The 25,790-nt window shown below is 40.0% G+C and overlaps 1 protein-coding gene across 1 annotated transcript in view; it reads right to left on the minus strand.

The window, feature by feature from the left end:
- The window catches only part of AMOTL1 (angiomotin like 1), a 162,100-nt gene extending 156,811 nt beyond the window's left edge, over nt 1-5,289 (minus strand). Inside the window, exon 1 of the mRNA XM_081279602.1 lies at nt 5,169-5,289. The gene's annotated coding sequence lies outside the window, so the exon portion shown is untranslated. The remainder of the gene's footprint in view (nt 1-5,168) is intronic.
- Nucleotides 5,290-25,790: the final 20,501 nt, after the last annotated feature.

Below are 25,790 nucleotides of genomic sequence, written 5' to 3' on the forward strand. Positions count from 1 at the left end.
AAAGAAATGAAATTCTCATAAATTTAAAAGGAAAAAACATTATTTGCAGATGACACGATAGTCTATGTAGAGAACCCCAAGGAATCAAAACAATAACAACCCTGCCAGAACTAATAAATGAATTCAGTTTAAGATTTAACATAACATATAAAAACTATATGCACTTCTATATATTAATTATCTGTATAGAAAACTCAAAAAAGGCAATGACATTTTCAATTGTGCCAAAGAAAATAATACACTTAGGTATAAATCTAACAAAATATGTACAGAATACAGATATTGAAAATTACATAACACTGATGAAAAGAAAAAATACTTAAATAATACAGAAAATTTTTATTTTCACAGATTAGAAATTACAGCATAATAAAGGTGCCAGTTCTCTCCAAAGTAAACTAAATGCTTAACAAGTTTCCTATCAAAACTCCAACAAGGTTTTTGTAGACATGAACATGTCTATTCTAAAATTTATATAGAAAGTAAAAGGCCCTATGATAGCCAAAATAATTTTCTAAAAGCACACTAAAATGAAAGAACTAACTCCAGCAGTGTGTGGTTTATACTATAGCTACTATTTAGCTTACTATATAGTAATCAAGACAGTATGTTATTTTTAGAGGAATGGACACACCAGTGGAAGAGAATGTAGAACCCAGAAGTAGAATTCTGTAAATGTGTCCAACTTATTTTCAACAAAGGTGCAAAACTAATTGAATGAAGGAAAGAGAGACTTTTAAACAGATGATGCTAGGGCAATTCGATACACATAAGTAAAATATTAATTTGACTTAAACTTGACACATCACACAAATTGACTCATGATGTATTACAGATTAAATGTAATGTGTAAAACTAAAAATCTTTTACAACAAATAGGAGAAAATCTTGGGCTATTAAAAAAGTTATTAAACATTTTGTGCACTAAAAGCACAATCTAAACAAAGAAAAATTAATAAGTTGAACTTTATTAAAATAGTTTTGTTCTATGGAAGATTATACAGTGAGGGAAAATATTTGCAAATCTTACTTCTGATAAAGGACTTGTATCTAGAATATATTATATAACACACACACACATACACATACACATATAGTAAAAATTTTGTCAATTATAAATAGTCAAAATATATGAATACATATTTCACTGAAAGAATATACAGATAGCAAATAGCTACATTAACAGATGTCCAATATCAACATCAGATGCCCAATTAATAGACTGTAAAATTAGGCAAATGCAGATTAGAACCACAATAAGATATCACTACCCATCTATCAGAATGGCTAAAATAAAAAATAGTGATAAAACCAAATGCTGGCAAGGATACAGAGACTCTCTGTTACTCATACATTGTTGGTGGTAAAATAAAATGTTAGAGTCACTCTGAAAAACAAAACAAAACAAAACAAAAAAACAACTTGGCAAAGTTTCTTTCAAAACAAAAAATGAACTTACCATAAGAGTTGGGTACAGTACCCTTAGGCCTTTATCCTAGAGATATATTATGTTTTTGAATAAACTTGCACACAAATGCTCATAGTAGCTTAATTTGTAATAACCAAAAATAGAAACTGCCCAAATACCCTCCAATGGGTAAATGGGTGAATGGTTTAAGCAAACTATGGTGCACCCATTTTATGCAATACTACTCAGTAACAAAGAAGGAACCAATATTGATACATGCAACAACTTGGATAGTTCTTAAGGTTATTAAACTGAGTGGGAAAAGCTAATATCAAAAGTTACATACTATATGATTCCATTTAGGTAAACTTTTCAAATAACATTATACAGATTGACAACATATTAATGGTTTCAGGGGGTTGAAAATAGGAAGTGTGATTGTAAGGGGGTAATATAAAGAAGACTTGTGGTCATGCTATAATTTTATATCTTGAATTTTGTGTTAGTTACATGAAGTAATATAAAAATTGCATAAAATTACACAAATAGTATATGTATAACTGGCAGAATCTGAATAAGAGCTGTGGATTGTACTAATGTCAGTTACCTGGTTTTGATATTGTACTATAGTTAACATTGGGGGAGGGTGGGTGACGTATACATGGACTGATGAATCTAAAGATTTCATCATAAACATTTTTAAATATAAACACTAGGTGTTTATCAATTAGAATATTTGCATATTTCTTGCTCTAAAAACTCCACATGATTAGAATGACAATAAACTTAATGAAACCTGTATGCCAAAATTTAATTCATAGATTAAAATTTCATAAATTAAAATTTTTTATTCATAAGATAATGAAGAAAACAGGAGAACTTAACATTCACATTTTGCTCTCAAAAGTGATTTTCTCCTTTGCCTTTTTGATTGTCCTATCAAAGTAGTGGCAACTATAAGATGGTAAACCTGAAATTTTTAGAGCCCCCTGGGCATATGCTCCCTGCAAAAGTCACTCAACTTCACTTTCTTTTTAAGTAGAATTTTTTAAATAACCATAGTTAAAAATGTATTGAGCTCTAAACTGCTCAACTACATGTTCCATAGTAGAAGGAAAGAATAGGTCTCACAAGAAATGTGAAAAAAAAAAGGTCTTGGTTCATATAGCACAGTGATGGTTTTTGAATGTTTGGAAATGCATTTAGAGGCAATAAGAAAAAACAATGACAGTGGGGTAGATATTTAGAATATAGACACAGTTGGATATAAGTATTTGCTGAAGGTTTATCTTGGACACCTCTGGTGTAGGTGACTAACAAAAACTCTAGGTTTGCCAGGGAGCATGTGGTTTTGGGACTATGGCAATAATATCACCAGTACCACACCAACACAATCACTAATACCACTGCTAGCTGCAATGTACGTGTTAGGCACAGTGTAACTATTAGGAATTCTACAAATATAATCTAATTTTATCTTTATTTTATTTTATTTTTTTTATTAGTTGTTCACAACATTACAAAGCTCTTGACATATCATATTTCATACATTTAATTTTATCTTATTTTCACATTGAACTTTGCACAATAGTGTTACTATCCAGATTTTACAGATGAGGAAACTGAGATAAGAAATACCATACTTTTCAAAGTCAGCTAGATTGGAACCCAGGCCAACTGATTTCAAAAGTCATGCTTTTAACCACTAATCCATGTGCCTTCCCCAAAACCTGTTTCCAATACTCCTCTTTGATGCCTCTTTCTCTGGGTTTTATCTACTTGCCACCAACCAGGTCTTAGGAGTCTGGGCAGTTCCCTGACTTCATCTAATCTCTGCTTCCCCTTACAAATTCCACGGAGAGATGAGGTAGGGCCAAAAGATCACCTAGTGAAGTAGGAATTATTATTTCTATTTCATTATGGAGGAAAAAGACTCTCAAGAAGATTTAGCCATTTGGTCAAGGCCACACTAAGAAGTAGAGAAGCTGGGACTGAAACGAAGATCTGTATGGTTCCAAGGTCTGCACTTTACCTTTCTTCAGGCAGTCTTCTTATAGCTATCTATAGCCCTCATCTTCTGCCCATTCTCTTGGCCTCTCTCCTTAAAATATATAAGAGACGTAAAACTGCAAACACTTCTCATCCCAGATAATGTAATAAGTGATTCAATTTTTTTTTTCTGCTAAAAATGTACTTCAAAAAAAGCTTGGGAAGCCAAGAAGCTTAAAGCATCTTATTCTAGGAGGGAGCATGCAACCAGCTAAGAGGCCATTACAATCACTCAGGCAATAGATATTGTTGGGTTGGACCAAGGTAGTAGTGGTGGAATGGCCAGAAGTAAAAAGATTTTAGGGATACTGAGAAGACAGAGTCAACAGACTGATTACTCCTTGGATTATGCACGTACACAATTTTAGAACAATTACTCTCGCTATTGCTGGAATTATGATACGAGAGAGGAAGAACAGATGGGAAATTTCGGTATTCTTGGAAAAAGATGATAAGGTCTTGCACTAGGATAATATTTATGGAAGTGGGAAGAGCTGGATGGAGCTGAGAGATACAGTGGAGTTTGAATCTGCTGGATGTTAGCCAAACTAGATGTGAAAATATGAGGAAGAATAAGAGGTTAGGGGTGAAATCTGGAAATTTGAAATGGAAAACCAGAACTTTTCACTAAGCAAGGGGGCACAGGAGGTAGAGCAAATCACAGGTGAGAATAAATTCCAGAAATCTGGATGTGGTATGCTTGAGGCGAATATGTAACCAGGCTCTGGCAGGCAGTATGCAGTTGCATTTAAAACAAAGAAAACATTTCTTATTTAAATGAGATTTTTGCTCCTTTCAATATTTTCCAAAGACTATATGTGGCAGAGTTCTATGTCTAGAAATAAAGGACTCTATAATTTTTAACGTGTTCACTTGATAGTGCTTCAACTCTGTCTTCAAAAGCCATGTATCATCTTATAGGCGCCTGTTATAACCCAAATGTCTTTAGTGAGACTTCAAAAGCTAATAAGAGCTTTGGAATTTATATGAAAATGACAGTAATTCATTTATCTCATAGAAAGTGTTGGATAGAAATTTCAGTGCTGCTAGGCTCACAGTGTCTGCCCCCATTCCCCCAATCCCTCCACACACCAGAAAAAAATAGAAATGTTCATTTTCTTGGGAGGATTTGTATGGACAGGCACTCAGATGTATTTGCATACTTCTTCCCCCACACAAGAGCACAGCCATTGTTTACACAGGTACCCGCATGTCAGGACAGGAATCCTGGGCCCCTTTGTCTCCTGCTACATGCCTGAGGAAGAAGGAAAGCATTCAAGCGGGCAAAAGAACAAATCAAGGCTCTCCAGAGAGTTGCTGTTTTTTTGCACATCAACTGTTATACTGAGATGCGATAAGGGTTAACCCAAACACAAAGCCATTCGTTTAAGGGGCAAAGGAGGTGAGGATGGCCCCAGCCCAAAGGAGAATATTTACAACTGCCTCCCTAGCAAGCTGATTGCACAACTATTCAAACAGGCACCCAAACCAAGCCTGGATTAGATTTCCATGTCCACCACTGAAGCTCAGAGCTGAATTCACCCAGCCAGGGTCTGCACCCCCTTAAATGAGGACCAAGTGCTGTGGAACCAGCCACTTCCCACCAAATCAAGCATCTCTTGATCTCACTCCAAATATGCCCAGGGATGCCCTCTAACTCCCCTCAAATCAAGCTTCTCTAGGTGGGAACCCACTGAATAACTTTCCTTACCTGAAGAAGGTCCTGGTGACCCGCAGTGGAAAAAAAAACAAAAAACACTAAGCTCTAACAGAAGTGACAGGGACTCACAAAGCAAATCCGTTCGGTTTTAAAAGAAGAAAGGTGACTTCATCCTGGTGCTGTGGAGTTTAAAAAGAGCAACGAGTACTCGCTGGCTGAGCCAACTCTGCTTCATCAGTGATGACTCCGTCCAAATTATGCAGCCATTGCCCAGACACGCTCAGCCTGCAGAAGGTGAATCGCTGGAATCTGACTAGCTCTGTCCTTTTCAAAGAGCCTCCCAAGGTCCTAAAGCACCAATCACCTTAACAGGCACCAGGGAGAGAAAAAACATGCACTTATTTCCTTGGGTCATATCATTATCTCCCAAGAACCCAACTGAGAAAACAGCACTCTAGGGAAGGGAAACAGGTATTTAGACTTCAGAGAGGTAAAACTTCTTAGGAAAGTTCCAGGTGGGAGAAGTAAAGATATTCTAGTCAGGAAGAAGGGCAGGAAGAAGCTGGATATGGTCGTTTTACTAAGAACTTCTCAGAGCTGGTGGTGTTTTGTTTTGTTTTGTTTTGTTTTGTTTTTTGTGTGTGTGGTGTGTGTGGTGTGTGTGGTGTTGGGGATTGAACCCAGGGCTTTGTGCAAGCAAGGTAAGTACTCCAGCAACTGAGCTATATCCTCAGCCCCCCTACCCCGAGGGAGGGTTTTTTAAGCACACAAAAGTAACAAAAAGGTGACCATCTGAACTTGCAGGGGGAAAAGTATTCAAGGAAAGGGAGTGAGTCACTATGGGAAAGTGTGACATCCTTTTTAAGGAAGACAACACATTTTTATTTTCTTTTTGTTGAATATAGTAACACTCACCCAATTTGTGGTCATTTGTAGTATTAATAGATCAGTTCAAAACACGTTCTATCAGAAAGATTTAGGAAAATAGACATTTGCTATGGAATTTTCTTTTATGTGTGTTAAAGGTGAGGCTGGAGCAATTGAGTTTGTAACATGAGATTCAAGGTCATGTCAAGCTACCCAGTGGGTCAGGTTCTCCTCTTGATGCCAAGTCTTTGGTCTAAACTTTGGTCAAGATTTCTGGCTTGGATGCTAGGGCAGAGAACGGTAATGGACATGACCTCTGTTGGAAGTAGAACAGAGTGTTGAGTTTAACAACCAACTGTCCTTTCTCCCATACCTCTACCTCCGTAGAGTATAGGGTGACTCTGGGTCACTAAACATGTATTCAGTTTCTTGTTGAGCTATTTTGAGGCTTTGAGATCTTCTTGTGTCAAGTTTCACTCCAAGGAGGATAAGATGATAAAATACCCTTTCTGTTCAGATAGAGTTATTCAAATTTAACATCAGAATGGCGTTTCTGAACTTGGAGATTTAAGAAATGTCAAAATGACTTGGAGAAAAGGAACTTGTAAGCATTCTGCCCAGGGTATAAATCATGGGTAAAACAGAGAAGGAGAAGAGTTTTACCAATGGTGAAATCAGTGAAGACAGGAGTTATTTTTATTCAGTTCACCATAGAATCTTCAAAGCCTCATACAGAGAGTGGTATACAGTGAGTGCTCAACATATAGTGACTGGTGTTTAACAGTCCCTTTCCATTTCAGGTAGATTGCTGAGAATTCTAAAAGTCACCATCTTGTCAATGGGGCAGCTGGAGAGAGCATGAGCCAGTGGGTTTTGGCGAATGCAAGAGGAACTGTGTCCTTGGCTTTGTCTCTGCCCTCAGTTTAATTGCCAAAGTTCAAATGGAGCAAAAAAGGCCAGTTTCTGGATCCAGGAGCCTCCTTCACCTATCCTGTTCCCCTGTGTATCAGTTAGATTCCTGTCTTTTCCCAGGGTCAGCTTCTAATAGTCAATCTGCCAATTATCTTCAATTATCTTTTGTTCTTAACATTCTGTTAAAAACTTAAAACTTTGAAAGAGTTGAAAGAATTTTATAATCGATGCTTATATATTCACTACCTAATTTCATTAATTAATATTTTACTATATTTTCTTTATTATGTATGGATTCTCTATCCATTCTTCTATTAGCAGACTTTATTATTTTTGCTATTGCCTTTCAAAGTGAGTTGCAGACAGTAGTACATTCCCCCCAAATGCTTCAATATTATTAATGAGAATTTGGTATTTATTTACAATTCTTTTTTTTTGGATAAAATTTGTACACAGTGCAATGCACAAATCTTAAGGTGTATCACTCAGGAGTTTTTCTAAATGCATGCACCTGTGCAATTTGAACTCCCCATCGGGAGTGTCTTCATGTCCCTGCCTCAACATCCCTAGGGACAACTGATCTGATGTTTTTCACTGTAGATTAGTTTTATCTGTCTTAGTACTTTATTAAATAGAATCATCCAATTTGTATTCTTTTGCTGAAAGTTTTGTTCACTCAGCATGTGTCTTGGGATTATTCTTCCATCCCTGTTGTTTCTTGAATCAGAAGTTGGTTCCTTCTCATTACTCAATAGTATTTTATGCATGAACATACATGTCTCCTAGTGAGGGACACCTAGGTTTCCAGCTTGGGGATTTTATAAAGAAAGCTAATATGAATATTTTTGCATATATCCTTTTTTGGTCATTTGTTTTCAGATCCCTTGGGTAAATGCTTAGAAGTAAAATTATTAGATCTTGGAATAGATGTATAATTTTATAAGAAATTGCAAGATCTTTCGAATATTTTTATGCTCTTTTCTTTCCTCTCTCAACAACAATGCATAATTAGCTTTGGTTGCTTCACATCTTTACCCATGTTTGGTGTCTCAAGTCTTTAAATTTAGCCATGCTGGTAGATACGGAGTGTACTCTTTTTTTATTTATTATTTTTGTAGTTGTAGATGGACAGCATGCCTTTATTTTATTTGTTTATTTTTTATGTAGTGCTAAGGATTGAATCCAATGTCTCACACATGCTAGGCAAAGGCTCTGCCACTGAGCTACAGCCCAAGCCCTGGAGTGGTATTTCATTGTGGTTCAAATTTACATTTCCCTAATGACTAAAAATACTTGTTTTTTCTTCATGTGCTTATTAACTGATAACAAATTGTCTTTAGTTTAAAGATTTTTAAATGTTTTGTTATTATTTTATTATTGAGGTTTTTGACTTTTTTTTCTTTTTTTTTCTTTTTTTTGTCATTACTGGGTGTCAAACCTAGGGCCTCAGGCATGCTAGACAGGCCTTCTACCACTGAGCTGTATCCCCAGCCCAAAACATCCTAGATACCATTACTTTGTTAGATATGTTTTGCAAAAATTTGATTATGCCCTATAGTCTGCTTATAAATTTTCTTGATGATGTTTTTGAGCAGAAGTTTTAATTTTGATTGTCCAATTTATAATTTTTTAGTTGTGTCTTCCCCCAAGTCATGAAAATATTCTTCTGTTTTCTTCTAGAGGTTTTTTGGTTTTATTTTTTATGTTTAGACCTATGGTTCATTAAAAATTAATTTTTATGATTAATATGAAAAAAACAGATTAATTTGTTCCCATATAATATATAGTTATGCCAACACCATTTGTTGAAAAGACTATACCTTTCCAATTGAGTTCCTTGAAACAGTTGTTGAAAATAAAATAAAAGTAGATGTATGGATCTACTTCTATGACTGGGTTCCTTATTCTGTTCCATCAATCAGTAATTCTTGATTACTATAACTTTAGGATAAGTCTTGAAGTCAAGTAATGTAAATCCCCCAATTTTGATTTTTCTTAACTTCATTAAATATTCTAGATTCTTGTCAATTTCACAAAAATTTTAGAATCATCTTGTCAGTTTTGACTAAAAAGCATGGTAGGATCAAGATTAGAATTGTATTTTGAATCTATAGATTACCATCTTAACAAACCTCTATCAAGATGGAATCTCTCTCCATTTATTTACATCTTTAATTTCTTTTTTTAAAAACAGGGAGGGAGGGAGGGAGGGAGGGAGAGAGAGAGAGAGAGAGAGAGAGAGAGAGAGAGAATTTTAATATTTATTTATTTTTTTAGTTTTCGGCGGACACAACATCATTGATTGTACGTGGTGCTGAGGATCGAATCCGGTCCGCACGCATGCCTGGCGAGCGCGCTACCTCTTGAGCCACATCCCTAACCCAACATCTTTAATTTCCTCTCAGCAATATTTTGTTATTTTAGTACAGAGATCTTGCATATCTTTTGCTAAATTTATTCTCAGATATTTTTCTTTTGACACTTTTATAAATGAAATTGTTTCCTAAATTTAATTGTCCAAGAATTTGCAGCTAACACATACAAATGCTAGTGAATTTTTTGTATTAATCTTATATATTATGGCTTTGCTAAATTCACTTACAGTCATTGTTTTGTATACTTATGAATTTCTGTATAAATATTTACATCTACACATAAAGATAATTTTTCATTTACTAGTCCCTTTTGAACTGTAAGACTCTTGTTTTATTTATTTCTTTATTTTTCTTATACAATGGCTTAGATTCTCCTAACCAATGAATAAAAGCGGTGAGCATGGATATCAGGCCTTACCTACAATTTTGAGCAAGAGTGCTCAGTATTTCACAATTAAGGATGATGTTGGCTGATGGTCTTTTGTAAATGCCTCACATGGAATTAAAATAATTACCTTTTATTTCAGGTTTGCTAAGAGTTATTACTATAAATAGGAACTGAGTTTTATGAAATGCTTTTTCTACATCTGTTGAAATGACTATATGATTTTCTTCCTTTATTCTTTAGGGTTCCCCCAAAAATGGTTTTTGAATGTGAAATCTCTTGTTTCCAATATTGATAATTTATAATTTCTCTCCTTTTTCTTCATCAATCCACCCAAGGTTTTACCTTTCCTCACCTACCTGGTATGGGGGATTGAAACCAGGGCCACTCTACCATTAAGCTACACCCCCAGCCCTTTTTATTTTGAAAAACGGTCTTGCTAAATTGTTTTAGGCTGGCCCTGAACTTGCATTCCTCCTGCAGCAGCCTTCCAAGTAGCTGGGATTACAAGCATGCACCACTGTGCCAGGAGGATTTATCACATCTATTAATTTTTCAAACATCTAACTTTTAGCTTTCTTAATATTTTTTTGTTTTCTTTCTATTATTTACTTTGAGTTTATGTTGTTCTTCATTTTCTGCATTCTTAAAACACAATCTTAGGTCTTTGGTTTTAGACTTTCTTCTTTTCTAATATATCATTTAGTTTAAAGCTAAAAATTTTCCCTAAATTCTGTTTTAGCTGCATCTACAAATTTTTAAATGTTATATTTAACTATCCTTTAGTTCAAAATGTTTTCTAACTTTCCTTATGATTAATTTTTTAATGCATGAATTATTTTGAACTATACTTTAAGTTGTGAATTGACTTAATTTCTTATTGATTTATAATTTAATTCCATGTAGCCAGAGGACATAGTCTTTATGATATCAATTCTTACGAGTTTATAGTGCAGAACATGTACCATGTTGGTGAGCACACCATGTGTACTTGAAAAGAATATACATATTCCTCAGTTGTTGGGTGTTCTATAAATATCACTTAGGTCAAGGTGAATAATAGTTCTATTAGTTTCCTATGACTGCCATAACAAGTGCCAGAAATCAGCTTATACAACAGAAATGTGTTATGACTCTGGATGCAGGAAGTCTGAAATCAAAGTAGCAACAGAACCATGCTCCACTGAAACTGTGTAGAATCCTTCCTGGCCTCCTCAGGCCTCTGGTTAGACATCAGTCTCCAGTATTCCTTGGCTTGCAGTTTTATCAATCCAATCTCTGCCTCTGCCTTCAGGTAACTATTCTGGTGTGTCTCTGATAAACCCAGCCTAATTCCCTCCTAAGATCAGGAGCCATCTTGTCTAAAGTTATAAAAGATTCATTTCTGTTTTTTGTTAAATATTAGGGTTTCAATTTGGCCTGGCTGTATTTTGATGTTTTAAACTTACTTGGAATGACTGCCCATGCCTTGAACTTACCCATGCCTGGTTTTTCCTGACCAGATAAGAGTCTTCTCTGAAAATTTAGTGGTGCCTAATAAATTCTGGCTTTCCCGGGCCAGATAACAACTCTTTCCGAAACCCTAATGATGCCTCATAAATTCTGATGTTGGGATCTAAATTTACTCCCTAAGTGCTGAACCATTTAGACCATTAACCTACTACCTGCTTTTGTATTATGCTTGTCAAAATCCTGTTATCTGTAAGTTCTCAAGACAACTTTTTGCAACTTTTTGTGTGATAAAACTGCGCTCCTATCCCACGGATTTCGGGAGAGACAGTCCCAGCTAGTTGGAATTACAAGCTTGCTTTAATTTGGTTTAAAATTGGAGTCGGTGGTCTTTTCTTTGTGTCATGGTTTAACAGTCTCCACATCACCTGACCTCCTGTAGCATCTTCCTTCACAGAGCTGTGTCTATGTCCACAATTAAGTGTCAAACAACTAGAAATTAAAGGCCACTTGATAGACATACTTGACTGCTAAAGTGCACAGAAGCTGTGAGCTAAGTGTTCAGAACAGAGGCTCTGAGTGCAATAAGAGGTGGATCTGGATGGATCCCTATCAGTCACAGTGAGGGCGCTCCTCCTTCTAAAAAGGGTTTCAGTAGCAGGTTGGAGAAAGGGGCACAGGGAGTGGTAGGTGGTGCTGATTTCTTTCCTTCTCTTTTTGACCACTCCTGCTTTAGGGAATCCAAAGTCCCAGACTTCTGGCCTTAGTCGACTTTGTGGAAATGCTGTTTTAATACTTCAGAATTTGACATCACTTGCAACCAGAGAAGCTTCTGTGGAAATGGGCCGCTGCTGGCCAGGTGTCCTGCCTCTCTGGTGTGGTCCTGGTGAGTTGGGCAAGAACAATGATGCCACCGTACTTCTCTTGCTTGTCCAGAAGAAAAAGCTAACAGCAAAACATAGAGTCTGGTTCTTGACCCAAGCTGCACAACAAGGCTCTTCAGGAAGGAGAGCAATTAATGTAGAACCTCTGGGAGATTTTGCCCAAGCAATAGTAAGTTTTTTTCAAGGCTCCCCAGAAAATCATCAGGATATGGCCCAGAGTCATACTGATGAGGGGTTTGATGGTCCATTCTTAAAAGTTTTAGGTGATTTGTAAATTCTTCTTCCTTTTACTCCTGGAGGTCATATTAGAGGAAAGTGCCAGGTCTCATGTTAAATAGATTAAAATTTGAATCCCTGATTTGCCACTTACTGAATAGTTGACATTGGCCAAGTTGCTGAACATCTCTAATATTCCACTTAGTTGACAGTGAAAGATGCAAGATAACAAAAGCTATCAATGAGACTGGATGAGATATCATATATAAAGCAACTGGCACACAGTATGTACCTATTAAACACCACCTCCCTTCCCTTTCTGCCCCTCTACCCCATCCCTTCCTACCCCAGCATTGCCATAAGAGCTATGGGCAGTTCTGAATCAGTCCTGAGAAATTTCTCCTTCATTGACCACAGCCATATCAACCAGGACTTGCAGTCAGGTCCAGCTTCTGAACTTGATCCGGCTCTTCTTTCCAGACCCAGTTTCCATCACCTGTTTCTGTTGCTCAGCACTAAGCCCCAAAGGGATGGTTTCTAAAAGTAGCTGGGCCCCATGCTGCTGCTGCTCCAGCAGAGATTCAGCATTGGGAGGGGGAGTGGCTAATTTTAGATTTGTCCTGGACTCACATCTGAACCAAGCAAGGCTGGGCAAGTCCAACCTGCTTTCTCAGTACCTTTGGGTTGGAGTTTGCAGAAAGTTGAGAAGATTTTGCCACAGGCTTTTTCATGCCAGGCACCGTATATGGAAATTTAATACATGCAATTATTTGCCTCAAAATCTATTTGGAGTTGAGCCTTGGGTGCTGTGCTGAGTGGGAGTAACTACGATATAACCCAGAGTTTTTGATATGTTAATGCTTGTACTGAAGGGGGATGAGCTGTTTTCTGCAGGTGTGAGCAGGCCAGAGTCACTGAAGGAAAAGGACTAATAAGAGAAAAAGACAGAAAAAGCTACTGATTTATTTGTGTTTGGATAAAATAAAAAAGGACATAAGGTGGAGCAAAGTAGTGACCTATGCCTCATGGAGAAAAGCTGGGATGGCATTGCAGCTCCTACAACATATCTGGCATGGAGTTGGGGTTATAGCTCAGTTGGTAGAGTGCTTGCCCAACATCACAAGGCTCTGGGTTCAATCCCCAGCACCACCAAAAGAAAAAAAAAAGGTTAAAAAAATATCAACATACCTGGCACAGAGTAGGTTCGATGATGGTTTGTTGCATAATTATGGAATGAAAGGCTTCTAAGGTGGGAAAGAAGAGATACTGTGGAGCTACCCAGTGAGCATCTTGTGCCTTGGAAGGAAAGATCACCAGCTTAGAGCAAACTGGCTATCAAAGGGCTATCCAGGGAACCCACAGCAGCAGAGGATTTGTGTCCCCTGGTATCGCCAGCTAGCCTGGCTGGTGACCTGAGCTGGGGTCACAAGAGCTGGCTGCACCAATAACTTAAGAAAACGGCGAAAGAAGCATGGAACAGACAGAAATACCTCTTGCTTGCAGGAATCAGGGATGGCTCTTGATCTTATGGGTCCAATGGAAAGAGAGAGTGAGCAACCTGAAAATCCTCTATTTATTGGGGAGAAAGACAGTTGAGAAAATTCAATCCAAATGAGGCAAGGGATTGGGTATCAGGGGGGTGTAGCCCAGTCTCTGGGTGACGGCCACTCCCAGATCATCATTCCCCTGCCCAGCGAGGTCCACCTGTTTCTGCGCACAGCGGAAACCAGTCTCCACATCTCCATCACTCAAGACTGAGGGTCGGTGCTCACTTCTGTGTGGCAGCTCCTAACACTCTGGGTCAAGAAAATACAAGAAGAAAATTAGTTCTGATTAGTCAAACCCACATAAAATGTTGGAGTACCCCCAGGATTAGAGATAAATAAGATGAAGAGGAAAAGTAAAAAGAGTACATATGGGTTTTGGAGTAAGTAAAATTAGTTCTTCCATTCCAGCACTTAAAATTTTGTGATTGTATATAAATGACTTAACTACTCTGAGTCATGGTTTCCCCATATTTGAATTCAATATTCTTCATAAATTTATTGAGCATCTACTATATGAACCAGACACTTGGATATTGTTCTGAACAATACAGACAAATTTCTCACCTGAATACCATCTAACAATCTGGTAAGGAAGACAGATAAGAAGTCTTAAATAAATGATAAGATAACATGTGGTGAGAAACTGATGTGACTCCGTTTTTGAGAAACCAGCCTCTACCTTAGAGCAAAGCCTGTCCAAGGAAGGGGTGTGACCCTGGTACTTGAAAAAAACCCACAGAGCACTCCTAGGCACATACCCACCCTGCTGAGTTGTTTGTCTGCAAATAACAGGAGAGATCTGCCAGTGGGAGGTATCCCTGACTCAGTTAGGCTAGGTGAGGAACCATAGCAACCCCCTAGCAACCACCAATCAGCTTGAGACAGGGAAAATACCTGGGATTCCAGATGACCCCCAAGTAGTTTATGGTGGTTGATAACATGTTGGGAAACCATGTAGTTCAGCACGTACACCCCTCATGGCTTAAACCAATCAGTTCAAAGAACCCCCCGCTCTTGTACTAACCAATCACCCCTACCCAACTGGTTCCCGCCAGTGAATGTGCTAATCAATGTTAAGAGTTGTTGTTTGACTTTCCTTCAGTGTGAAATGATTTGCTGTGTGATGTTGTGACACATAGAGTATCCTCAAAAAAACTATTGAGAAACTAATGTGACTCCATTTTTGAGAAACCAGCCTCTACCTCAGAGCAAAGCCTGTCCAAGGAAGGGGGCGTGACCCTTGTCCTTGGAAAAACCCACAGAACACTCCTAAGCACATACCCACCCTGCTGAGTTGTTTCTCTGTAAATAACTGGAGAGGTCTGCTGGCGCCAGGTGTCCCTGACTCAGTTAGGCTAGGTGAGGACCCATAGCAACCCCCCTAGCAACCTCCAATCAGCATGAGACAGGGAAAATACCTGGGATTCCAGACGACCCCCAAGTAGTTTATGGTGGTTGATAACATGTTGGGAAACCATGTAGTTTAGCACGTACATCCCTCATTGTGGGAGGCCAACCTTTCAGGTGACTGAGTTACACTCCCCAGCTGGGTGCTGAGGCGCTCAGTCACAGAAATGGGTGTGTCTTGCTACAGCCCCATGGGTGAAGCTATGCTCACCTGTTCGTTTGTAATATAACCCCTTGCCCTGTTTAGGATAGAGTCTTCCATGGAAGTGCCTTGTGTGTGTCCCCTCCTCTTACTGTGCCCTTGGGTGTGGCCTACCCAGGTGTCAGTCAACCTGCTGACAGTGGACATCATGAAGATAGACTCAGCCCCCTGAAACCTGACCCCTTGCCTCATTTGAATAGCTTCTCCTCAATAAAAGGGGTCAGCGCGTGCTCTCGCTCTCTCTCTTTCTTCGGACCCTTAAGGTCAGAGGAGCCGTCACAGTGACCCCAAAGAAAAAGGTATTTGTGTCTCTTGTGTGGTTATTTCGTGCAGCCCAGTTAGCCCAGTTTAACTAGAGTGACCCCTGAGCCTTTTAGTCGCGAGAACAGAAACCTGGCACCTCATGGCCTAAACCAATTAGTTCAAACGAACTCCCCTCTTGTACTAATCAATCACCCCTACCCAACTTGTTCTTGCCATTGAATGTGCTAATCAATGTTAAGAATTGTTGTTTGACTTTCCCACGGTATGGAATGATTTGCTGTGTGATGTTGTGATGCATAGAAAAACCCCCCAAAACCTATAAAATCTCACTGAACAAAGGACTGGGAATCACTCCCTGGGACCGCTGCATCAGAAACGGTTGTGAGTCCAGGCTCCAGCTTGCAATAAAGACTCTTGTGTGCTTGCATCGGATTCTGCTCTTGGAAGTCTACTGGGTTCCCACGAATCTGGCATTACAGTGGAAGGCTTTGTGTTGTGAAGGAAATAAGCAGGATGAAATGATCAGGAAAGCTTTTGTGGAGAGGTGCCATTGAATAGAGCTCCACATGATGAGAAGGAGCAGGTTTACAGAAAAACACTCCAGGCAGAGGGACTAGCAAATGCAAAAGCCTGAAACAGAAAAGAGCTCAACAGACACGAAGAACAGAAGGGAGGCCAATATGGATGAAGGACAGTGAGCCAAGAGAAGATGGACTGAGATTAGAGAGAGGGGACCACACAGAGACTAGAGGATGAGCTGCATTTTTTAAGAGGAGAATAATTCTCATCTCTTGCAGGGTGAGGACAGGCTGGGCAGGAGTTCCTGCTATGGTGGCATAGTGTCCATGGGATGGGTGCTGCTGTGTTGTGGGATCCTTAGAATGCAGCCTAGATGGCAGTTAGGAACAGGGTAGAGGCCCTAAACAAGAAAAACATCCTAAGTCTGGTCTAGGATTGAACCTTTTGGTGATTCAAAATCTACTTCTTCTGTGAAGAAATGAGCATTCCTGTTAAACACTTATCGATTTTCTAATTAACTTTAATGAGATTAAGATATTCCCTGGAAATTCAATCATCTACACTGCCCCCTTGACTGCCAATCAATTGTCCTAGTGTTTAGTGAATCAATGAAAGGTTCCTTTCTATTAGAATAGCCCAAGAAGCCCAATAATAAACTAACCTTTCTCTTTTTCTATAAAACATCCCTAACCAAAAGTGAATCTTGGAATAGGCTTACTAGAGAACTTCTCGCTTGCAGCAAGATTGTAGAAATATTGAGATATACTTTCACCTGATTTTCTGAAACATTTCCCATAATACTCTTGAGGTTGGTGGCCAGTGGACATGTGAAGCCCCTCTTAAGCTTTCTGAGTCCATGGTCCTCATCCTATAACCTCTGCTCATGTGTAGCCTTTCTCTGGTGCACTTGGCTCTATCCCTGGGAGTCTCACTAAAATCCAGCTCCCACAAGCTTTTGCAGGGCCAGGAGTGAAAGAAAAGCTATAAAAGGTTGACTGGGTCTCCCCAAAAAGATAATGTTGGAGTCCTACCACTGTGACCTCAGAATGTGACCCTACATGGAGATAGGTTGTTTACAGAGATAACCGAGCTAAAAGGAGACCAATAGTTGGGTCCTAATCTAAGTGACTAGTGTCCCAGTTAAAAATTTGGAAGCAGACACATACACAGGAAGAATACCATGTGAAGATGAAGGCAGAGATTACAGTGGTCCTTCCACAAGCCAAGTAATGCCAAAGAGTATCATGGTATCCCACCATGAGAAGGTGGGAGAGAGGTTCATAACAGATTCTTCCTCACAGCCCTCAAGCAATCAGCCCTACCAACACTTGGATCTCACAATTCCAATCTCCAGAACTGAGACAATAACTTTCTGTAGTTTAAGCCACCATTACTATTGCTCTAGGAAACTACAAGGGCTATAAAGGGAACAGTACTGCTGAAATTTTAATGTGCCCCCAAAGTTCATGTGTTGGAAGCTTAACCCCCAGCAATAGTGTGGAGAGAGGTGACTAGAAAAATTTACAAAAAAAAAAAGAGAGAGATTAGGTCATGAGGACTCTACCCTAATGAACAAAATAATATTATTATCTCAGGAATGGGTTCCTGATAAAAGGATGAATTCAGCCTCCTTCCTTTCTTCCTGGCTCTCTCTGTCTCTTTCTCTTTGTCGCATGCATGCATCCGCACGTATGCAGTTGCCCTTCAGCTTTCCAACATGGACTCAGGTAGCAAGAAGGCCCTCATCAGATGTACCTACTTACTACCTAACACTTGAGGCTCTCCTTTCATCCAGAGAAGCTCTTTTGATTTTAATCACCCAGTGGAGACAGGCAGAAGAGATCAAAAAGATAAATGTGAGAGATTAACAAAGATTAAGGTGTCTCTCCCTTGCTTCTTTTCAGCTCCGGGCTCCATGCTGATATGGGAACAGAAAATGCCTTTGGATTTCTGTTCTCTCCTTTTATTCCTGAGGTGGTTCTCATCTCACACGCTTCCTGGAAGGGTATGATGACCCTTCTCCCATTGAGAGTTCTTTGCTCAGCACAGGCCCTGGGAGGTAATTAGAGCAGAAACATGGGTGCCCCGTGGGTAGAGTAGCATTGACACGGAGATACACCTTGAAAGTTAGCATGCAAGGTGAAACTGCATAGAATTCAAAATAACACAGAAAATCTTTCCTAAAGATGTCATTTTGGAGACTCAAATACCATTTTTCAGTAAGTCCAACACAACAGTTTCAAACTGTGAAGAAGTAAAGTACAAAATGAGACAGCTGGCTTTTAGAGGCCATGTTGTGCAAATACTGTTCTGTTTCTAGAATCACATTCAATATGGTGAGTGGCTCCCACAGAAGCTGGCTGAGGATGCTACCTCCCATCTCAGACTCAGTCTGGAGCACACCCTCCTTAGAATGGTGAGAAGAACCACCCACCCTACATTTATTTATTGTCCATAGTATTTAAATGGTTGTCCTTTTTCTTTACCTCTAAGCCTATATTGTTGAAGTAGCTTCATGATAAATCTTTATCATGTAATTCAAATTAATTTTTGTCATCTTAAAATCTATCTAAAAATTATATTTAGTGATTTTTTTTTTTAAAAAAGGAGGAGAAGCAACTGGCTTTCCTTTCAGCTGTGTAAGCTATGTTCAACTAATTTGCAACAGGCCATGCCCCCACTGACAGGCAAGCAACAATAGAAAAGGTGGATTTAAGCAAAGTGCAGCGGTGCATGCCTGTAATTTAGAGGCAAGGCAAGAGGATTGCAACCTCCAGGCTGCAAGTCTTGGCAACTTGCTGAGAACTTTTCTCAAAATAACAAATAAACAAATAAATGAAGGAAGGAAAGAAGGAAGGACTGGGGATATAGCTCAGTGGTAGAGTGCCCTTGAATTCAGTCCCCAGTACCAGAAAAGAGAGAGAAAGAAAGAGAGATTTGAAAATGATTGGAGGCAGAGAAGAGTCTCCACGGACACCAGGACTGAAGAGGTGTCTGAAGAAAGAGGAAACTATGGAGGTGAGCCTGACATTCTATGTTGCCCTCCCCGTCAAAAATTCGCCAGCTCATATCAGTTTAGGACGAGAGACTAAGCTGCCAAGCAGAAAATGGTGGCTGAATGGAGTTTTTGGCATAAATGGTGTTCAGGGTTACCAAGAGAGCCTGGAGTAGAGGGATCAAAAGAGAAAGTACAACAAGGAGAAATATGAGGTAGTTTTCTTCTCAAAGCATTTGTCTATGCATATGCAGTATGAGGAGTCATGCTGATAAGTCAAGCAGAAAGCATCAGGAAGAGGCTGAGAAATTAAAATGAGCTTCAACAACCCCACCAGGCTGAGCAGGAGGGAGCGTGGGAAACAGGGAGGCTTCCTTTGCATCCAAAAATGGCAGCCCTTTGCAGCATCTCTGATGTGCTCTTCCTCAAGTCCAGTCGTTGGTGAGATTTATTGAGAGCACCTTGCATAGGTCAGGTACCACTCTGAGTGTGGGGACACAAAGATGTGTTTAGATGTAGTCCTCATCCTTGAGGGACTTGCCATCTACAGGGGAAGACTTTAAGTAGCTCATGGCAGATGAGTGTGCCGAGTCCATGAAAGAATTAAAAGGATGTCCAGGAGCTCATGGAAGGGCATCTAATCTTTCTTTGAGGTGGGGATTACGTGAAAGCAGAATGGACCAGAATTTATTTGCATATGTCTACATGTTAGGCACATTTCTGATCTCATTCATTCATTCCTTACAACTTAAAGAGGCGAGTACTATTTTTTTTTTTACCCTTTGGTGATAAGAAAACTTCCCTAGATCCCACAATTTGCAAATGTATGAGTTAGAATTTGAATCCAAGTGTCTTATCCTAGACCTTGAAATCTTGTTACTAGGCTTTTCTAGGAGATTGTCCTTTGATTTGAATTTAAGACTCCTTTGACCTGGTTCTCAAACCCACTCAGATTGGTATGGCTCATAAAGATGGACTCATACCACAAGACCTGGATCCTAATTAGGATAAGATGTACTCTATGTTTGTATAAATACATCAACATATACTGTCATGTGTCACTAAAAACTACAAATTAAAACTTTTAAAAAGGAAGATGACCTATGACCTATGACCTTACTAGCCACTGAATTAATTGGTATTTCTAGATTCCTCTATCCTTGGTACCTTATATGCTATATGGAAATAACTTGTTCCAGTGGATAAGGCTGGCCCACCTCTGTGATTGCCAGAACACAGGCCATTTCTTACCCTCCTCTCTCATCCTGCAAGGGTAAGAAATATTAGCTCTTCCTAGACATTTAGTGCTGCTGCTGAGCAGTTGAACTTATGTTGAGAACCAATTAATGTCAGCGGAGGGTGCAGGTGTTATTCCTGGGAAGGTGAATCATCCAGGGTGGAAAGCTCTGATTTGCCTCTTCTGTTGAGCTGTCATTAGAACTGGGCAGGGAACTAATTGCAAGTGGAGTTCCATGACGTCTCTCTTCCTCCAGAGAGAGGCCATGGACATGCTGTATTGCATGTGTCTCTGAGAGTAAAGCAGCTTCTTTGCTCTCTAGCCCTAAAATGTTAGTCAAGGACACATTAATCAGCATATCCCTTTTTTTTTTTCCTTCCCTCGTGAACCTTTTGTAGTTTTTTTTTTTATTGGATGTTCACAACATTACAAAGCTCTTGACAAATCATATTTCATACATTAGAATCAAGTGGGTTATGAACTCCCATTTTTACCCCAAATACAGATTGCAGAATCCCTTTGATCCTCGTGGATTATTTCCTACAAATTTTCTCCAGGTAAATTTCTCCTGTGAATTTGCTTCTTGGGTCTCCTGATCTAAACCAGACTATGAATGTATTAATATGATCATAACCATCAGCATAATCATAGTTTAGAATTTGCAAAATGCTTTCACTTGGATAATGTCACTTCTCTGCACCAGGCCTGTGGGATGGGCAGGGGAAGTACCTCCATTCCCTTATTTTACAGCCAAGGAAGCTGAGGATAGAGCTATGAAGTGAAGCTGGTTAGTGACTGCACCAGGGGTGCTGCTGATGTCTCTGGAGCCCTTCAGAATCAAGTGCACAGATTTGCAGGTAAATGGATGGAGTTAGAGAAGATAATGCTAAGTGAAGTTAGCTAATCCCCCAAAACCAAATGCCGAATGTTTTTCTTTGCTATAGGGAAGCTGATTCATAGTGACGTAGGGAGAGGGAGCATGGGAGGAATAGAAGAACTCTAGATAGGTCAGAGGAGTTGGAGGGGAAGGGAGGGGGCATGGGGTTAGAAATGATGGTGGAATGTGACGATCATTATTATACAAAGTACATGTATGAAGACACGAATTGGTGTGAATATACTGTGTATACAACCAGAGATATGAAAAATTGTGCTCTATATATGTAATAAGAATTGTAATGCATTCCACTGTCATATATAAATAAAATAATAAAAAAATTTAAAAAAAAAACTTGAAATTAAAAAAAAGAATCAAGTGCACAGGAAGGCACTCATCCTCAAGGGGATGAGTTCTCTTACCCCCTCCTCAGGGAAAGATCCAGGTGGATTATTCTTAGGGGCTTCAGAGAGTTGCCAGGTGGGAGGGTTGGGAGGGTCAGAGGCAAAGCTGGTGGGGGTGGCAGGGATTGCTTGGAAAGGGAGAAATTCTGAATCCTTCCCTGCCTTTAGTCCCTAGGGCTCATTTTAAGAGCTATGTAGGGACTGCCTGAATCTGTAGGCACATGCCTACCCCAGTTTCTTCTGCAAGATAGAGGGCCAAGGTTCTTTACCTATAGCTGTCAGAACAGGTCTAGACTCCTCCCTATTAACCTGAAAGAGAAATGTCAGTCATCCTCCAATACCAGGCTGCCAGAAGGATCTTCAAAATAGCCTCCTGAAAGATGAATGGAAATGGGTGACTCCCTGTTTTTCTTGCCCCTAGGAGCTTTTCACACTGAGTTTGAATGGAGTCTAAATGCAAGTGGGCACACTCAAGCAAGTTCCATAGATGATGATTGTTCCCATTTCCTGTTCCCATTTATTTGTATAAAGCTTATACATCCTTTTGAAATTTTCATGGTCCTGTCTCCTAGCTTTGTGCACTGGGCCTGGGGGCTCTTTGAAAGATATGTGTTCCTATCAAAGCCGGTTATCATGGGGGTATTAGGCCCTGTGCCCCTGAGCCTGTCTCTTCATGTTGCCAGCATTCCAGCAAATGAAAAGAAGGCAGGAAAGAGGGGAGGGAAGGAAGGAGTAAGGGCCCCTAAATGTAGCAATGAAGTTTTAGGTTTAGGAAATCTGGCACAAGTCCGGTCCTGTGATCATGAACAAGTATTTCCACATTTTTGAGCCTGGTTCCTGAGCTATAGAATATAACAACACCTGCCCTGCCTGACTCATAAAGCTGTTACCAAAATCACATAAGATAAAGCAAGGCAAAGTGCCTTCTTGTAAGCCCAGGAGAACCTTGTAGCTGGGGCTTGATCCATTGGTAGTTCTTATCTGGAGGGCTGCAGTCCAGGTTATGGCATGGGCTTTGGGAAAAGCAGGAATTAAGCAGGGGTCGGCGGTCTTCAGTTCCGGAAGACAGGCTGATCTGGGACCTCAGGATAGAGGAAACATAGGCTTATAAATGTGTCTCCTACAATTTCTGAGACTTGAGCTTTTACATGAAGGGCTGTCATATTTGTGATCTTGCTGAGCCTCACACTAGTTCTGTGAGAAAAAAACCCTTTCACTACAGGTGCAGAATAGTATCTGAACCCCATGCATCCTGAGGCCCATACCTACAGTTAAACTGGTGGGCAGGGAATACAGAAAGGAAAGTTGAGATTATTTGGAAAATGGGCCACTTCAGAGAGGGTCAGTGAGGACACATCTTCAGGAGGACATGCCTAAGAACCACAGTAGGGGTAAAGGGGCCAATACAAGAAGTAGGTGCAGAAATTGGGCTGGGGATGTGGCTCAAGCGGTAGCGCGCTCGCCTGGCATGCGTGCGGCCCGGGTTCGATCCTCAGCACCACATACCAACAAAGATGTTGTGTCCGCCGAGAACTAAAAAAATAAATATTAAAATTCTCTCTCTCTCTCTCTCTCTCTCTCTCTCTCTCTTAAAAAAACAAGAAGTAGGTGCAGAAATCAATAATTAATTAATTAATTATTAATACAAGAGAAGGTGCAGAAATCAATAATTAATTAATTAGTTAGTTAGTTAATTGATTCTCATAGCCCTTTCAGAGAAGTAGAAGCTAAAGTGATCAGATTCAGTCTGGTAACTCAGGGGCTGGAGCAGCTCACGACATAGGAATGAGGGTAAAGAGGGGATGCTGTGGGACCAACCCACAGGGGCTGTCAGAGGCACCAAGGGAATCTGAAACCATGACTAAGGCCAGGCCGATGTGCAACCAGTTCATCACCTCAAAGGGACTGATCCGAGAAAGATCTAGTCCTAAGGCTTTAGGTTTGAAATTGGAGACAGCAGGGAAGAGTCAGAGAGTTTTAAGGGTGCAGCTGGATAAAGGGGAGGCAGCCTAGGGAAAGCCCCCAAGAATAGAGGCTGAATGTTAAGGAGGGGGCTGGGAAAGAGAGATATCAGACAAAAATAACACCTACCTAACCTTTGAATTTATTTCTGGGACACTGGGAATCACCAGGAGCTTTCAGTAGGGAAAGGCCTGATTACATTTACATTTCTGAAAGACCATTGTGGCTTTGGTATGGAATGTGTCATCAGGAAAGAAGATGAGTAGTTAAAGGGCTGCAGGGGGGCCAAACTAACTCAGTAACTGTGGAGATGAGAGAAATCAGAGAGCTGAAGTAGACCCAATCCACTGGAGTTCCTAAGAAATTTGGGCAGGAGATGATTTGTGAAGGGGGTGGGGATATTGAGAATTAATAACTTCCAGCATTACTGATCTGGAGACTAGAGGAGTTAATTCAGGTTTCCAATTTGCCATTATTTTAAAATATTTAAGCCATAGGCCACTGTCCTCTTTCAGGCCTCAGTTTCTACTTCTCAGAATAGGAAAGTTGATCTACAGCAGGGGTTTTTCTAACTGTGGTTTTGGGGGCCAGGCTGCTAGGTGCGTCTGGGCCTCAGGGATGGAGCCCCTGCTGGAGTCAGAAGATCTGGCTGGCATCCTGATTTTCATTTGTACAAATGGAGGTAATTATCCATTGATTCAAGAAGTAAACATCTGGGCAAACGATACAAACAATGAAGCCTCATGGAGCTTGCAGCCCAGAAGTAGACATGCAGACAAACAGTTGTAAAAGAACTTGGTGAGTTTCATAACGATGTAAACTGTAAACAGGGAGGCAGCCCACAAGAAGAAGGGAACAACATGTGTGGGGGCTCCTTCTACAGAGAGAGCAAGGGCAGCAAGCCAGGCAGGTCAGGGGAAGCACATTCTGGATTGAGAAAATTAGGCTGAGCTTTCTCTGCCCCAGTTTTTGTTTTCTTTTGGTTTTAGTGGACATATTCCTTTATTTTATTTATTTTTATGTGGTGCTAAGGATCGAACCCAATGCCTCACATGTGAGAGGCAAGAGCTTTACCACTAAGCCACAACCCCAGCCCTCTGACCCAGTTTTTGACTGCCCTTCCTCAGTCCTTACTTCTTCCTCCCTGTCTTCTGAATATCATAACTCTTCCTGTCCTACGGGGGAAGCCTTGAGGGATTCTTCAGAAAGCAAGATTTTCATCTCCGTCATTTTTTTAATGGTCTAGATTACAAAGATGTTGGCTAGCCCAACATGGAGGGGTGGATGCATTGATGGTGGACTTCCAATATCAGAGACAGGCCTTACTCCACCTTGCATAAGCTCATATCTACAGAAGGAGACTAGTAGTGCATGTTCTAGAGATCAAGTACTATTGCTTAATTCATAGTTGTATCCCCAATGCCTCACACCAAGCTAACACTAATAACTGTGTGTTGGATGGATAAAACTCTATAGATTCTATAAATTTCAGAAGAGTATTCCTTCATTTCCCAATCCCCAGATAGGATTGCATCTCAGCCACCACACCTGGAGGCTGTTCAGACTCTAACAGATTAAATGGCACCCACCCAAGAAATAGAAAGAGAAGAAGTATCACCTCATATATTTTAATTTTCATTTACTAGACAAGTACATGTGGAGCACCTCCTCTTGGAACAGTCTGTGAATATGTAATGAACATGACCTCAAGAATATCACAACCTAGCCAGGCACAACCTGCAATACCAGTGACTTGGGAGGCTGAGGCAGGAGGTAGAAAGTTCGAGGCCAGCCTGGGCAACTTAGCAATATCCTGTCTTAAAATGAAATAATAAAAAAGACTAGGGATGTACTCAGTGGTAGAGCACCTGGGGTTCAATCCCTAGTACCAAAAACAAAACAAACAAAAACATAGCATTCCTACTTGAGAAATAGATATTACATTCACAATAAAGGCCCAGGTTGGAGGAGTACTGGACAGGATTGGTTCTGCAGCAGAGATCTGTGTGGAAGATACTTGAGAAATGAGTTGGCATTTGGCAGGTGGATAGGCTGATAGAAATTAAGGAACCTAGGACAAGGGAATCTGAGGCAAGAGTTGTCCGTGTGTGTGGTGTTTACAGCAGTGCTACCCAAACTGCACATATAGAGTGAGATGAGAAATTCTCCTC

Source organism: Spermophilus citellus (assembly GCF_964194105.1).
Source record: "Spermophilus citellus genome assembly, chromosome: 2".
Taxonomy (NCBI): Eukaryota; Metazoa; Chordata; class Mammalia; order Rodentia; family Sciuridae; genus Spermophilus; species Spermophilus citellus.